Genomic DNA, 18,847 nt, shown 5'->3' with positions numbered 1-18,847 from the left:
GGTAGTAAGTTATTGCTGTAAAATCATTTTCAGTACAAAATATATATTTGACCTCTTAAATTGGTTATACTTTTTTTTTTTTTTTGGTCGGCCATGGGGCTTGAAATCTGGGTCTGGGCGCTGTCCTTCAGCTCTTCAGCTCAAGGCTAGCGCTCTACCACTTGAGCTACAGCGCCACTTCCGGTTTTCTGGTGGTTTATTGGAGATAGGAGTCTCACGGTCTCTCCTGCCGGGGCTGGCTTTGAACCGCGATCCTCAGATCTCAGCCTCCTGAGTAGCTAGGATTACAGGCGTGAGCCACCAGCGCCCGGCTTAAATTTGTTATACTTTTAAGATACACTCTTGGAATGATTTGGACCGACTTTACCAAACAGATATTACTCTCTGGTTATTCCTGTAAAACACAAATTGGATAAACTCTTTCCGGATTTCTGTTGAAAATCACTTTCTTTGCAAGATCACATCTATTCTCACTAAGAGATAATCAAACCCATATTACGTTTGAATATCCCATCTTATTGATTGAAAGTAAGTATTGTGGATATGCTTGTTAGATATTCCTTTCAAAAATGAACAAACAAAAAGCATGTGTCATGTCCAGATTGTGGATGTATTTGAAAGTATTTTGTACATGCACAGGGATCTTTACTAATGGCTCTTTTGTGGGAGTAACTATGGCAATTTTAACAAATAAGGCTTACATAACATCCCAGAGCAAGTCTTGCAATTTCTGAAAATCCATTGAATATTTTAGTTTTATATCAGTTCATTGACTATAGAGATAAAATTTCTGAAATAAAAATTGTTAAGATCTGTAAATGTAAGTGGGTATATAGGCTTTTTTATGCATCATTTTATGAAAACCCAGTTTTTATGAAAGTAAATGGAATAGAATAAAAGAATGTAAGTGAATTGGGTAAGCTAATTATTAGTATAACTTTGTTTTCTATTAACAGTCCATTGAATGTACATGATGCACTTAAATTATTTCCTTTGTGTCTCTGTACTTCAGTTAGTTTTATACTCTCTTTAGTTATGAGTGAACTTTTAGTATAAATAATGTTCTTTTAAAATGATTAGGATTAACCTTGTGTTTTGTGTCCTACTCCCAAGAAAATGAGTTATTTTTAAGTGTTAATAGTTTATCATTATCATTATCATTATCATAGGGAATCATTATTATGATCATAGGGAATTAAAAAATGCAGTAGTATTGATGTCTTTTTAAACCAATTGTATTCACAAGTTGGAGAGTCTTAAATTCATACTTAGGTCTTGGTGTCTATGATTTTTACCCTCTCGTTCCTAACATTAATGATAGGTCAGACTGCATTTTTGGGTATATGAAGGGTAAAATATTTATCTGGGGTCAAAAGTGATTTTTATATCAGTCTTATTTTAATAACATTTTAAAGTAGTACATTTCTCTCAAAATGTTGGGTATAAAAAACAATGAAAATACTTCTAATGGTAAACAATTTAGGTGAGCTACAATGTGGAAATGATTGCTCCAAAAGACCTGCAGTCTGTTTTCATCAGGAATTGGGCAGGTCATTCTTTCAGTAAGAATGGGGTAAGAGATGGGGTCCCCAGGCAGTACAGTGTTGAGTGAAGGAATAAAATATGATTTCTACTATTTTGAGCTAGAAACCAAGAATGTTATAGTTTAGCAGTTCCTTTCACCAGAGAGGTATAAATTGATATGAACTTGGAATTTTCGTATTACAGTTACTTATTTTCTTTTTTGTTGTTGTTGGTCATGGGGCTTGAACTCTCGGCTTGGGTACTGTCCCTGCACTCTTCCACTCAAGGCGAGCACTCTACCACTTGGACCACAGTGCCACTTCCAGCTTACTAGTGGTTTATTAGAGATAAGAGTCTCACAGTCTGTCCTGCCCGAGCCGGCTTTGAACCTCAATCCTCAGATCTCAGCCTCCTGAGTAGCTAGCATTATAGTTATGAGCCATTGGTGTCCGGCTTAATTACCTATTTTCTAAGAAAGATAATGTGAAATATTATTAGAGTGTGCACAATAATTTTGGGAAATTTTCCTAGAATTAGTAGCCTGAGTTCTGTTATTTAGTTATAAAATAGAATGAGGTTATTTGATATGGTGGGAATGGACCGCAGGCTAACACTTACTATGTGTGCAATGTTGTACTAGTAATTCCAACTCTGAAGACTTAAATATCATCAACTTAGAATTAAAAATAGAAGTAGTTCCACTTTATGGGATTATTGTAAGGATTAAACTAGATACCAAAAGTAAAGTACTTGGAAAAACAATCAGAGTTTGATACTTTGTACCTGTTATTTTATCATGTGATATATTCTAATATTTTTACTGTGATTTTTATATTGTGTCTATTTAGGATATGCAAAGAGATGTATTGACATTCATTGGGTTGTTCACATTGTTGTCATTATGAGGATAATACCTGCAAAGAAAATTTCTGAGAAGGAAATTATCATATTGACTCATGGTTTAAGATCAGATGTCTCCATTGTTTTTAATTATATTTTTATTAAATAGTTGTACGAAAGGCTTTCCATTCAACGAATCAGTTTATAAGAACAATGGATCTTTACATAACTTTCTCACATCCTTCCAAACCTCACCCCACTTTCATTTTTTCTAGTTTCATACTATCTGCATTGAATATTATGGCTTCACTCTCTACTTTCAGAAGTCACTTTATTCCTTCCCTTTGACTTCCCCTCACATTTTCCAAGTGATATTTTCCTGGTATTCATTTTGTTGCATTAAAAGTTCAATTTTATAAGAAATTACACCTTTCAAATACTCCTCTGCAAATATCATGCTTTGATTAATATTGTTGTTTAACTTGCATAAAATTCTGGCTTCCAAATAAGCGTCCTTTGTGTGTCTGGCTCTGACCTCGTTTATTTAAAATAATTTTAGATCTATCCATTTCTTTGCAACTGCTGTAAAAGTCTTTATAATGGATGGGTGAAATCCAATTGTGTATATGTGCAACACTTTCTCCAACTATCCCTCCGCTAAAGGGTTTCTGAGCTGTTTCCATAAGTTCTCTATGGTTAATAGTGCAGTAGAGAACATGATTGTGAGAGTGATTTTACTGTAAACTTTTGGAAGAATTCACCACTATTTTCCTGGGAGCAATCCTCTAGCCAATTTTCCAGAATAAGCACATCCCTTCCATCATCTCCATCACAATGCTTTTCAAGACTTCAAAAACACACTACCCCCTACAGTTCTCAATCAGCTAAAACCACACTGTGCCCATATTCTTCGTTGTTTTTTTTTTTGTCCAGTCAAGGGGCCTGAACTCTGGGCCTGGGCTCTGTACCTCAGCTTTTCTACTCAAGGCTAATGATCTACCACTGGAACCACAGAGCCACTTCCAGTTTCTTCTTTTTGCTTATGTGGTGCTGAGGAATCAAACCCAGGGCCTAATGCATGCAAGGCAAGAGCTCTACTACTGAGCCACTTTCACAGCCCTGATGTGCCCATATTCTTTTAATACATTTTTTTCATAATTTTACACATGATTTAGTAAGAACCTTCTATGTACTTTCCTAATGTGGGAATGAGGGATATGATAATAGAGTAAAAGTAAGAGATATGGAATTAATTAGCTATTATCATATTTAAAATAATTTTCAGCTCTAACTCATAGCCTCACTTACTATTATTTTAATCTTTATTTCATTACTTCACCTATCCACTAAATTATAACATGTGATTTAAATACAAAGGCAAAAAAATGTGGTTTGACTTTGACACTCATGTGTGAGCATGTACAATATGGGCAAATAAAGGGATTGGAATTAAAGCCATTATCCATTTTGTTAAATTGTTTTCTGAAACTGATTCTCACAATTCATATTTCATTCAACAACAAGAAACGTGAAAATTCCCTTTGCTTTGCTCCTCATTAAACTTGTTTCCATGTTATTTTATAATGAAGGATGATTTCATAAATGTACTGTAGATACAAAAATATGTTAAAATATTTCTATATGTATGCATTGATATAAATATACACACATATAAAAGTTATAATGATAAATTATAACTTCTGTAACTGTAGAATTTACTAAATTATTAAAAACATGGACGGCTCAGGTATGGAATCCTGGCTAATCAGGAGGCTGAGATCTGACGATCATGGTTTGAAGCTATCCTGGGCAGGAAAGTCCATGAACCTCTTATCTCCAAACAACCAACAGAAAATCAGAATTGGAACTGTGGCTCAAAGTAGTAGAGTGATAGCCTTGAGAGAAAAGACTCAGAGATATCACCCAGGCTCTTAGTTCAAGAACTAAAATCTACCCCAAAAAAGTATTTAATTTACACTTGTGAAGAGTATTTCCTTCACCCAAATGCACATCCATGCTCATTTGCAAGGTAACTCTGTTATGTCTGGAGTACCACATAATATTATCACTTAAGTAGAAAACATTGCAACATGGGTAAACTCTCTCTCACGGATTTTTCTCCACTCAAATATTCAAATCTTGCAATTATTCCCATTATTTAAAGTCATAGCTTTTTTTCTTTAATACCCATAATATTAGAATTTGAATTGAGTGTCTTGTGTCTTGTAAATGGATGTTCTTACCACTTTGGCATGCCCCCAACCCTAAATTATCCTGATTAACTTTCAGATAGAATCTCGCTTTCTACTTGTGTATGATCGTGGGCTCAGTCTACTTCCTGTTATTCTTCCTGGAATTTAGAATAATGGGTGGCCGGCATTGTGAACAGATCATTCTGACCAGTCTGAGCTTTAACCACTATCCTCACAACTGTAGACTTCCATGTAGTCAGGATTTTCAGAAGCTTATCATAGCAATTTTTTAAAAAAAAATCTTTGCATTTCCTGCAGGTTCTTGAGTACTGAGTTAATTTTTGTTCTCTTCGGTTGTTTTGTTTCTTTTGAATGTATGTGTTAAGTTGTTCCTAATTTTTGTTTCTTTAATCTTTTTTTTCTTACTCTTATAACTGTTATTTTAGGTGAAAATGTGTGTGTGTGGTTTTTTTTAAAAAAGTATCTACTGACGTTTTGGTCTTTTTTGTTCCTTCTTTGTCATTCTTTTTACTTTGTCATCTTTTGTTGTTTTTGCATGAATTATTTGCCGGGCGTGGTGGTGCGCACCTGTAATCCCAGCTACTCAGAAGGCTGAGCCCGGAGGAAAGCTTGAGTCCAGGAGTTCTGGGCTGCAGTGCGCTATGCCGATTGGGTGTCCGCACTAAGTTTGGCATCAATATGGTGACCTCATGGGAGCGGGGGAACACCAGGTTGCCTAAGGAGGGGTGAACCGGCCCAGGTTGGAAACGGAGAAGGTAAAAACTCCCGTGCTGATCTGCTTGAATTATTTGTTGTTCTGCTCATCCTCATATATACCTGTCATTGATTATAAGACTTTATCCCCCATTGTGTACATATTTAATCTAAAAATGTATTACTCAATTCAATACCTGTTAGGATTAAATTCCTTAAAAGCAGTATTATTTATTTACACCTATACAATATTGGAAGTATTTTTATTTTTTAGTTTTTCAGGTCTCCTTTCTATCCCTCCCTTCCTATCATCCTATCCCCGTTCATCTCTCAATATTACTTCTTTAAATTTTCATTACTTTTAAGAGTTTCACTTTTTACATTTAAATATTTGTCTTTTCATTTTTTTGTCTTTTTTTTTTATTTTTTTTCTCTCTTTCCTATCATTCTTTCCAATCCATTTCCCTCTGTGAGATTAGGACTTGGTTAATTTCACTCTCCTTTTACCTTTCCACATCCCTCTAAACCTATTTTTCCCCACCTTTCTCCCTAAACAAAATAATTTCTGGTTTGTCAAATTCTTCTTTGCTATTCTTAGCCCATTAATACATAGTTGTTTAATGTTGAATAGACTTTATCTCTTGAACTAGATTGTATCTGCAGACTTTTGTCTATGCAATTACAGGACTTTGGTTGATGCTTGCCTTAAAATGGTGTTCTAGCACAAAACTGGCATTACTTTCATCCCAAAGGGGAAGAACAAGCAAGAAAAACACAAGGAAAATGGCAAGTCCGGGTATCTCAATGCCCACTCAAATAATCAGGTGACAGAACAGATAATGAATAATCCAGAGGAGAGTTCCCAAAAATCTCTACAAACCCTCCTGTAAACATGGTGAATGAAAAGATTGAAACCCTGCAATGGACTCAGTGTGAGCGTGATAGGGAGAGAGAGGAGACAAACCAAAGATCAAAACAGGAAGCTCATGGGCTTGAGGAATCTACTCAAAGATTGATACTGGAATTGTGTGAGCAAGATGGGAACACTCAAAGAGAAATGAAAGTATTGTGTGAGCAGGCTGATATCAGTCAAAGAGAACGACAAAAGTTGCATGAACGTGAGAAATCTAATCAAAGAGTAATACAAGAATTGCAAGAACAGGATGAACATAGACAACGATCAATAGAGGCATTCATGGAATCAATAAACAGACACCTGAAAGGAGCCAGGGAGCCCACAAAGGGAATGCTGAATGGAGCCCAATAGAAGGAATGGGAGTCCAAGGAAACCATAACCCATCAACTAAGTGCTTTGGGAATAAACACTGAACACCAAATTAAGGAAGTAAAGAATTTCATACAAGATCTAAAACAAAGCTCCAACAAAGAATTTGAAGCCATAAAAGCTGATCAATTAGAAGGAAAAGAAATGAAAAATAAAGTAGAAAGTCTTGACAGTAGGTTAGACCATGCAGAAGATTGAATCTCCGGCATTGAAGACAGCCTAGGCATTATAGAGAAAGAACATACAACTATCAAAGACAAATTCAAGAAATATGATAGATCTATTCAACACTTGGAAGACACTATCAGAAGGCCTTATCTGAGGGAAATGGCTGTATAGGAGCACATAGAGACAGAAGTTAATGGTCTAGAAAATTTGTTTAACAGGATCCCAACAGAGAACTTCCCAACACGCAAGAAGATAGGCATATTCAGATACACGAAGCTTTTAGAATTCCAAATAGACCAGACAAGAACAGGACATCCCATCGTCACATTATAATCCACACAGGATCAATTCAGACCAAGGAAAAGATCCTTAAAGCTGTGAAGGAGAAAAGATCACTCACCTATAAAGGAAAACCAATTAGAATCACCTCAGATTTCTCAACAGAGACAAAGCAAGAAGAGCCTGGAATGATGTATGCCATGCCCTAAAGACAAACAACTATCAACCAAGAATAGTGTACCCAGCTAAACTCTCCTTCATAACTGAAGGTAAAATAAAAATCATCCATAGTAAAGAAAAACAAACAATATATCTCCACCAAATCAGCTCTACAAAAGATACTTAAAGATGTCCTACACATAGAAACCCAACAAGACCACAATAAAGGCCAAGAAACCACACGCAAACCGAATCCAAGTACCATAGGAAGAACCCAGTAGGTGTAGCTCCCAAGAAGGTGGATAAAATGGCAGGAACACCCAAATAACTTTCAGTCCTATCTCTCAATATTAACGGATGTAACTCTCCAATTAAGCGACATAGACTGTCTAGTTTGTTTAAAATGCAAGTTTGTTCTATCTACTACCTTCAAGAATCACAACTTGCCCCCCCAAAAAAACACATTTTGAAAGTGAAAGGCTGGAACAAAATCTACCAAGCAAACGGACCCCATGAACAGGCATGAGTTGCAATCCTAATATCAGATAAAAAGACTTCAAATTAAAATTATTGAGAAGAGATAAAGAAGGTTACTATACACTAATTAAGGGATCTCTCCTACAGGAGCATATTGAAATTCTAAATATTTGCCAAACAATAGTGCACCAAAATTTATCCAAGAAATACTACTTTAAATCTCACATAGATCCAAAGAAATTAATTGTTGGGGACTTTAACACACCACTATCCCCACTAAATAGATCAACTCGACAAAAACTCAACATAGAAACCGCCGATCTAAACAAGTGCATACATCAACTGATTAGCAGACATCTAGCGAATATTCATCCAGCAGCATCAGACTACACTTTTTACTCAGCAGCACATGGAACATTTTCCAAAATACACCACATTTTAGGTCACAAACAAACTTGTCAAAATTCAGAAACATTGAATTCATATCTTGCATTCTCTCAGACCAAAAGGGAATAAAATTAGATCTCAACACAAAAAGCCACCAAAGAAAGTCCAGTAGTACATGGAGGTTGAAAAACACACTTTTGAAACCTCAGTGGGTCATGGAAGAGCTGAGAAACGAAGTTCAAATGTTCATGATATTCAACAAAAATTGGCACAGAGATTATCTGCTCATCTGGGACACAGCAAAGGCACAATTCAGAGGCAACTTTATAGTTCTGAGTTCCTACATCAAAAAATTGGAGAGATCTGAAACCAACAATTTAATGAGATCTGACACTCCTTGAAAAAGAGCATCAAGATAAACCCCAATCCAGTAGATGGAAAGAAACTACAGAAAGCATTATACTCAATGGTGAAAAACTAAAGCTATTTCCAATAAACTCAGGAATGAGACAAGGATGCCCACTCTCTCTATTGCTCTTCAATCTAGTATTAGAATACCTATCTACAACAATAAGACAAGATGCAAACATAAAGGGGATCCAAATAGGGAAAGAAAAAGTAAAACTCTCCCTCTTTGCAGATGACTTTATCTTGTATTTAAAGACTCCGCTCCCAAGTTACTCAAGGTGACTCAAAACTTTGGCAAAGTAGCAGGGTATGAAATTAACCATCAAAAAAACAATGGCTTTTCTGTATGCCAACAATGAGAAAATTGTGTCTGAAATTAGGAAAGCATCTCCATTCCTAATAGCCCCATAAATAAAAATACCTAGGAATTAACTTAACCAAAGGCGAGAAGGACCTCTATGATGAAAACTTTAAATACCTGGAAAAGAAAATCAAAACAGATTTAGAAAGTGGCAAAAATTCCCGTTCCTAGATTGGAAAGATCAACATCGTGAAAATGGCAATACTTCCCAACGCTATCTACAAATTGAATGTGATACTTATCAATATTCCTACCTTATTCTTCAAGGAAATAGAAAAGGCAATCCAAAAATTCACATGGAACAATAAAAGACCCCGAATAGCAAAAACGTTCCTTAACAGAAAGAACAGTGCTGGAGGAAAATCAATACCAAATTTCAAACTCTTCTACAATGCCATTGTAACCAAAACAGCTTGGTACTGGCACAAGAACTGACCTCGGGACCAATGGAATAGAATTGAATACCCAGAAATGAACCTGCCACTAAAACTCCATCCAATGATTAATATAGTAATATATTCTGATTTATTACTTTATTTGTAACAGTTTTTAAACATTTTGCTTTTCTGCTGAAGTTTAACTATTTAAATGGTATCATCAAAGTATATTCCTTGGGTACTTGGGGCAGTTTTTTATATAGTTTTTAACTAATGGCTTCTAAGAATTCTTAATTGCTATAATATTTGTTTTAATTTCAATATAATTTTATTGTAAAGGTAATGTACAGAGGGGTTACAGTTACATAAATAATGTAATGAGTACATTTCTTTTGGAAGGAACATTGTTATCCCCTCCATCGATTTTTTTGTACACTGAAAAAATTACTGATGCTTTTGTTGTTGCTATTGATCAAATGTACTTTTGCTTTCTTTGTTCACGCATTTTTTATTATAAAATTGATGTAAAAAGGGATTACAGTTACTTACGTCAACTAAAGAGTACACTTCATTTTATTTTCTATATTTCAAATTTTGGTCTTAATTACCCATTTTCTTGTTTCTTTAGGATAATTCTTTTTTCAGAGGTGTAGGGTTAGTTAATTTAATTTTGCATGATTTTTACACATGTAAATTATTCAGACACATATATGTTGCTTTTAAAATATTTAACATGTGAATATTTAAAATTATTTTCTTAATTTTTATATGGTTAGTAAATTTAAATAAATAGATTTTCTTATAGTTCTAAACGTATTTTTCCAGGTAACAAATAATTACTGTATTTTCAAGAAGCACATACTATATTAAGAAAGCCTTCATTTCCTGGTCACTTTTTTGTAAATATTTGTACTTGAATTAAAAAAAAGTTTGAGCTGGGCATGGTGATTTGTGGCTTCCATTTTCTGCCTATGGTAGGAACTGCGAATAGGGTTTGTAATTCGGGAGAGCCTGAGAAACTATGAGACCTTATCATAAAAATATCCAGAGTGAAATGATTAGAGATATAGCCACCCATAGTGAGACATAGAGCACCTGGTTATCATATTCTAAATCTTGAGGTTAAAACACCAGTAACAGTAATCGTTTGTCAAAATTAAAGGATACATGTTTCAACATGTTTATTATTTAAAAGTTATTTGCAAAGGTTCTCATGTCTTCTTTTTCTTAATTTTCAATTTACTTAATCTATAAGAATCCAAGTATACTGTGACTATTTGATTTCTAGTAAACATTTAAATAGTATGAGCAATATTATGATTACATATATTAAACTATTTTTATTATTTGTGATAATTTCCTCTATTTAATATTATAATATCAATATTCCAAATGTGTGTATGTGGTGTGTGTGTATGTGTGTGTGTATGTTTTTGTGGTTTTTGTGTGGGTATGCTTTGTGTGTACTTTGTAATGCTTGGGAGATCACATCATTATTTCACATGCGCTATGTCAAGATTTCACCACTGATCTATACTGTGTAGTTATAATGTAAATAGTGTTTTAAATTATGACTTTTAAATTTTCATTCCTAGTATGTTTTTCAAAATTATATATGATAAAATGTGATCCATTTTCTATCCAAGTTAGCAATTTTTATTGTTATTTTATTGGTATTTAGAATATTTCCACTGCTTTTTCACTTCCAAATTCTTGTGTTTGTTATTGATAAAGGTTTTACTTTGCTTCTTTTCTCTCTTCATTCTTTTTGCCTTTAGAGTTTACCTATTGTTTCCTTTATTTCTTTGGAAATTAATGATCATATTCCTATTACAGTTTATTTACATTGTAAGAGGTCTATACAATGCTTTACTTCTCTGACTCTCAGTCCACACTATTAGGTGGATTAAAAAGAAACTTGATTAAGGACACTGATTATTTTCCTCCTTCTCTTCTCTGAAGTCTTTCTGTTTTTGAAAAACAATAACAATGACATACAACTCTTAGGTGGACCCACATTCTATCCCCTCTCACTCTCCTCTGTAGTACAGCTCAAATCGTTATCATTCAACTTTATTATGCTATAGTGTTATCTAAATCTTAACTCATTCCTAAATTAATTTTAGTTGTTTTAAGCATTTTCTAAAGACAATTTTCCCTATATAATATCTTGGGTCTTGTGTTTTCACAAGGTGCAAAATATAAGTGACTATCAAACATCTAGATATCTGTAGAATGTTGGTCCACCTGCTGAATAAACTTGTATATAAATTCAAGGAATACAGGTCAGTCAGAACAATCTTGTAAAATGGTGTAGCTTGAGCACTCATACTAGATTTGAATCTTATTACCATGTTTTTTAGTGAAAGACCCGACACATAGAAGAATGTAACAGATTTATCAAAAATAAAAATTCTTAGTTTTATTGTCAATAGATTTTAAAAAGAATGCCATAACTTAATGAAATAAAAATAGAATCTTAAATGGGTGTATTGGTACTACTGCCTTTCTAGTTTTAAAGAATGAACTTAGACTACTACCTCAAAACTTATACAAAAATTTAAAATAAAAAAATGATTATCAAACTAAATGTGAGTTGTAAAAACCTACAATACATAAATGTAAAAATTCATGACAATGGATCAGTAAAGGTTTCCAAAAATTTGACACGAAAGCACTAGTGGTTAAAGAAAAGCAAGAATAAACTAATATCTAGTGATAACCTTTCTTAATTCCATGAAAGTAGTGAGAACATATCCAACAGATAGAGGGCACATAATTGTTAATGCTACAATGTTAATGCTACAATGATCCTGAATCTTTAGTACTTTTATATCTTCTCATTCTGTATAAATTTTTCCTGAACAGGATATTCTTATAAAGAACATAGGTAAATTAATAGTCAATAGGAGGTGCATATGAATTAAGCTCCTATTTAGTATCTAAGAAAAAAGAAAAAGAAAACTCACTAGTATGACCATAATATAAAAAGATGACACAAAATATAGTAATGCATTTGTGGAGAAATTGATATGCTCTGCATAGCAGAATGATTTGTGTAATACTGCAATCATTTTAGCAAGCACATTTTCAAGTCTTCAAAAGGTCAAAGAGAATTGTATATGTTCTAGCCATTACAATTCTATGTATGTATTAAAGAGAAGTAAAAAACTTGTATGGATCAGGTATGTAGTTCATTGACAGTGCACTTCAACAGTATGAGTGAGAACCTGGAAATAATTCCCCAAAACAAATTTTGAAAAGACACCCTATAGAAGATGTATGCAGGACAAATTCCGGTAACTCAACTTTATATCTATTTTAATATCTGTTCTAAAATTTATAGCATTTCTATTTGTAAACATTAGGCTTGGAAAAGCTATGATTGTACAATTCACTTCCAAAGCACTAAAATGTATACAATGAAAGGAGATAATATAATGCATGCGAATTTCATATCAGCAAAAAAATAAAACTATAGCTAAAAATTCTTCACACAAAATCCAAAATACTTAAAAAGATGTTTTTGGTGTTGGCTAAAAATTCTTTGTAAACTACAGCTACTAAAACAAAGATGTGATTTCTGGTTTTTTTTTTTTTTGAGTTTTTTTGTCTGTTTTTTGAGTTCATGCAGAGATAACCCAATCAAAAAATGTATGTGATAACTGGAATATCTAGGAATTATACATCACTTATATGTAACTGATAACCATTTCTGGAAGAAACTTTTAGCAAATGATAGAAAACACAAATCTGTGCATCTGCATTTTATGATAGCCATATGTTACTTGCTCAATACATTTGCTTTTCTCTACTTTGCTAGAAAAAAGTATTCTCAGTATAAGAGCCAATAACGTGAAAAGACATAATCATCTTGATTTATTTGTGACAAAAACAAATGAAATAAAACAATTCCACTTATTATTAGTAGTAGTATGTATGACGATGATCCTGAATGCCAACATCCATTGAATTTTTGGAATTGTAATTTCTACTAACATATGAAAATTAGAATAAGAAAACAAAAATAGTCTTAGAGCAAACCAGCCTTGGAATAATTTTCCTAATTGTTTGAAATTACAAAAGAATTAATACCATTAAAATTATCCTTTCCTATGGAAATCATTTAAAATTTTATCATTTATTATAATTAAAATACCAAGCAAGAGTAATTTTACAGAATAATTACAAATATCATTTTATTACTATCATAAAATAGAATAAAAGACCAGTCCAAATATATTATCATTATTTTTAATTTCGAGTCATTACCTAAATATCTTAAATAATCTAAATAGTCATGTCTTTAACCTAGACATAAATATTCTATACTATTTTACCTAACATTTTTCATGGGCATGTGTTCATGTTTCTAAGAAATACTCACAGCAGGTAAAAGATGCTTCTGTGAAATTAATGTGATATATTTTGTTGTTGTTCTTGATGTTGATTGCAAGGTTAGGCATTGTCCTTAAGCCATTTTGTGCTCAAAGCCAGCACTCTATATTTTGAGGCATAGAGCTAATTCCTGTTTTTAGTGGTTAATTGGAGATAAGAATCTAACAAGTACTCTTCTGTCTGGGCTAGTTTCGAAAACAATTCTATGACCTCATTTCCCAGAATAGCTCGAATTATAGGTGGGAGTCACTGGCACATGGTTTAATGTATTTTTTAATTTTAATTATGCTTCAAGATTTTTGTTTCTCTATAATGTACATCGTTCTACACATACATTTAGATATATGTACATATTTCTGATGACAAATAATCTCTAAAAATGTATGTCTTTCTACACATAATATATATATATACACACAAATATATTTCTGAAGACAGACTCCCTCTAAAACTTTTTATGCTACTATTTTTTTACCTTTTTATTTCAAAGATATACAGTGTATTTTTCCAAAAGTTTCCTAGAATAAAATAAGTAATATTTGAATGGAATGTAGCGTTTGTTACTTTTAAGGGAATTTTAGATATAAACATGATATTGTAGTAATATTCACAGTATATTACTTGAAATAATTCTGTTCAAACTTTTAAATATTTGTGTGTAGTGGTGGGGAGAGAGGAAGTTAATTCATACTGCTTAGGAAATTGCAAAACTTCAAAAATCTATTCTATAATTTGTTATAAGCACATAGTCAAGCTACCTGTTATGGTTTAGTTATTTTTTGTTTCTTTGTTCAAAATTTTAATATGGATGCATGCACAGTGGTAACATTAAAATTATTAATCAAAAGACAAATAATCGCAAAATCACAGATACATATAAGAGTTTCAATAGTTAGCACTTATGATGCTAATAATAATTTTGATGAGGATAATGATGACCACAGTATACCCTGATAATGACAATATTGTGATTGAAAAGGAAAAAAAAAACTTTACACATTTTGAAGCTGTATTTCCCACATTGAATATATAGTAATAAATAGCGTTGGATTACATACAATAAGAATAACAAGAGGAGAGTTTCAATATCAAGAAATACTATCACATAAACAGGTAGAGACAGTAAAAACCCTAATATTATTCCTGCAAGTCTCTCTAATGTATACACACTTTTCTTGGTGGTATTAATTTCTTATAAACAAACTTTGTTATTTCCAAATTTTGATGGGCTAAGATGTAGTTTTCAGCTTAGTGTGATTAGTTCAAAAATATTCTCATATAGATACTACTCAATAATCAATGTTTCCAATGATATATTAAGGGTATGTTTTCAATACATCTGAAAAAACATGACACTATCTACACAGTACTACTTACATATCTGTAGTTACCTTAAAAGGAAATAGACCTTAGAGACAGGAGGTGAAATTTATTTTTATTTCTGCAGGAAACAATTTGTGACTTTATACCAACAAACTGAATTTGACTCTTTCCTTAATTGTAAGGTAAGCTGGAAAATGTAAGGACTCTTCACTTTTCTTTTTTCTTGCTCTAGAAATCAACACATATATTGTTCATTATTTCTGGTATATTACATCCATTTATAGATGAGAAATGTAAGGCCAACAGTCAATGTGGTGAGTAAATGATACTAGAATTTGTGTCTGTGTTCTTCACTCTCTGTGCTTACAAAGAGTGTAATTTGGTGATGGAGAGGACCAATATGAAAAGACTATGGGGAAAAAGCATAATTTGGAAATGGTTGTTTTAGGACTAGTTGACAGTGTTGATTAAATGAAACAGGCTGGTGTCAGGGGCATAAAAAGGAGTATATAGAAATCATTTGAGTAGGAGCTTGGAAGGTGGCTCAGTGGTAGAGCGCTTGCTTTGCATGCATGAGGCCCTGGGTTCGATTTCTCAGCACCACATAAGCAGAGAAAAGAAAGCCGGAAGTCGTGATGTGGCTCAAGTGGTAGAGTGCTAGTCTTGAGATGAAGAATTGAGGGAAAGCGCCCATGCCCAGAGTTCAGGCCCCACCACCCGACCCACCCAAAAAATAGAAATCATTTTTGTTACAGAAATAGAAAATCTTGATCAACTTATCTAATGGGAAGGAGTAGAAGGGTCAGAAGAAATCTAAAAATCTAATGTGCTTCCACACGTTTGGCTGGCAACTGTGTTAGTGCTACTCTTAGTTATAATGACCACAGGTGGAAATGATGGATTTAGGGGAAAAAATCTGATAGTTCTAAAGTTTAGATGCAAAGATGGGTCTGTTTAGACATCATCAAAATATCCATGACCATGAATATGAAAAAGAATAATAAAATTGGGGATAGTATTGAAGGGAAAAGGAAAAGGAAAGTTCTGACACAAGTGTGAGCAATGTGGGCACCACTGTAGACAAGATTGGGAGAAAGAGATAAATAAGGAAATAAAAAACTAATAAACACAAATTTACAGAAGGAAACGAAGGAATTTGCAAGAAGATATTGAAAGAAATATGCTACTTGGATTTGAAAAGTAAAAGGACATAGACAAGCTCAATAAGAACATTGTTTTGGTCAAAGTCATATTGATAAAATTTTGGGATATGAATATGAAGACATATTATTATGGATCCATAAAATCAACAGACCCTGTTGATTTTAAATGTTGGGAACCAATGCTTTTATCCTGACCTTAGAAGAATTATACATATATAACTGTCATGAACTTTACTTATACGTATTGTGTGAATATTTTTGAAGACTTTGTTTATGCAGGAGTTTATACATTGAAATACACTCAGACATGCCTAATTTGTCCTACAGTTCCAATGTGTGGCACATCTATCCACATCAGTTTGGAATTTTATTGAAATATCTTTAGATATGTTTGGATGTCTTATCAGCCTATTCATTATAAATGTAGGGCAAGTAACACTAAGTATTAGGTTGAGCATACATCATTACTGATGTGACTGAATGCCGCGGACCGGCTCTGTCGGGACAACGGAGGACACCTAGTGGAGGAACTGGAATAGGTGGGGAGATGGCAAACAGACAACTCACACACAAGAGGAGTGGATGCTGAGTGCGATTTAATGCAGAGGATAACAAACTTTTATAGCAAAAGTGTCCATGAGAAAGGGCAAAAGGTTACACAATCTTGTTGCAGGGCTTCATTCTTGGGTGGTCACCAGCTGGTTGCCTGATAGGCACTTGTTTCCAGCTTATCTCTATTTTTAAGAAATACAATGGATTTTCATGTTTATCACCAATTAACCATTACTTTTTTCTCTAGAGGCCTTAACTGTCCCATAAGATCTTTTCTGTTCCTTCTTTAATAGTAAGCACCACAGAGGCCTAGATCTAGCACGTCTTTTAGTAAATGAAAGAGAGTAACAGGAAGTTCTTTCTCCTAAGATGTTATCCCAGCAATTGCCATACATTCTTCCTGTTCTAGCCTTGCCTAAAGCTTCTTGTAAATCTCTTACAAACAATTCCTTCTGCTGAAGTGGCATCATGAAACCCCCAATACTTTTATATTTACTTAAGACTTGTCTATTAGCCTCTGTAAGAGGGGCTTTCAGGGTAGCATTTAACTCTGGTGAGTTAGTCATATTTTTAAGACACTCATCAGATGTTGGAGTCGTCAACACTCTTAAGAAAGAGCCTTGAATAAGAGAACGTTGAGCATGAGTAAGTACAATGAGCACCAGGAACAGTAAAAGATTAATAGGCACTCCTATACAGTGAAGAAAAGAAAAACAAGAACAGAAACACATCTTTCTCAGGGGCTTGCCAGCCATTCCTGGAGGTCGGCCTCTTTGAAACCCCATTCTCTGAGGTAGACTTCGGTGAAGTCCCATTCTCAGAGATAGGTCTCTGTGAAGCCCCATTCTCTGAGGTAGACTTCGGTGAAGTCCCATTCTCAGAGATAGGTCTCTGTGAAGCCACATTCTCAGGTCTGAAAGCAGGTTTCCCATGCTAAGCAGACTCCACCGGAGTAGGCGTGGCAACTCGAATTGATTCTTCTTTAGAATAGAAAATGCCTCAATAGCCATTGACACATCATAACTGCCATATACTCTATTTAACTCTAATTCTTGTTAGGGATATCTCCATGGTGAAATAACCCTGTCAATCAACCTGCCACAAATTCTTATATGTAGAGAATGCTTTTATGAACTTCAATCTTTTATTGAATGGACGAGTTCAGACTTTACCCTCAGCAGTATGACTGAATGCCTAAAAAGATAAGACATTTTGCTTTAATGCCTTTCTTTCATTTTCTCATACCCATTGGCAAGTAGGGAAGAATTCTGATGTAACAATAATAAAATGGTGACTTGTACTAACACAACATCTAGGATCTAGTGTTAATTCGGATACTTACTAATTAGCTCTAGATTTTGTGTCTATTTATATTTCTCATGGGAAAACTCATGAGTTCCAAGGAAATTGACCTAAGGAGACTTTCAATTCTAATATCAGTTGTCTCAAAATGCTTTAAATTCTACATCCTCTAATGTGGGCATAGGTTTACAAATTGGAACTTTTCTCCTTAAAGAGTGAGAACTACCCTATTGCTTAATAGGGACAAAGTACTTTCATACATAGACTGGTCTTGTGCAAACAAGAAGTGGTAGTTGAACAATGTTCTTAGCAGTTTATATAGACGAAATGGAAATAGAGCAACTATGAACTCAAAAGGAATGTGCAAAAAAAGCGAGAGGTTCAAAGTAGAATGTGCCAAGGAAATGCTGAAGTATAATTTCAGCTTAAGAAAAAGTAGTTGTATATCTTGGGGAAAAACTGCTTTAAACTCTTCTGGGATAATTGTACAAGTAGAAGCCCCTAACTCTGACTCTAATCAGCCACGTCATCATCAACTTAGGGACTATTTTCCAAGTGCAAAGTGAGGAAAAGAGGGCTCATCACAGTTAGTGTTCAGGTTGAAGTAATGGAAATAACATAATTTTTCTTATAAGACTTCACTTATTTTGGAGGGTTAAAGTAGGAAAAACCCAAGTAAATATTTTGCATGTACCTAAATTAAGTGGGACATAGTATATTACTCTCTTTTTTACTGGGAAGTTGTACATTATGGCATTTTATACTCTAACTTGGGACAATGATCTGCTGTCAGTCATTTTCTTCCCCCTCCCATCTTTTGCCCTTCCAATTACATAATTTTTATTTAAAGAGACATACTTGAGCTTTCATTTCTAAATCCTTCAAAATTATCTGAACTAATTCATACTTCTGGCAGCCTCCTATATCTTTCTCAAGGG

The sequence above is a fragment of the Dipodomys spectabilis genome, unplaced genomic scaffold (genome assembly GCF_019054845.1).
Source record: "Dipodomys spectabilis isolate Male_0828 unplaced genomic scaffold, ASM1905484v1 ptg000434l, whole genome shotgun sequence".
Lineage (NCBI taxonomy): Eukaryota > Metazoa > Chordata > Mammalia > Rodentia > Heteromyidae > Dipodomys > Dipodomys spectabilis.
Note: the sequence above shows the minus strand (reverse complement) of the source record.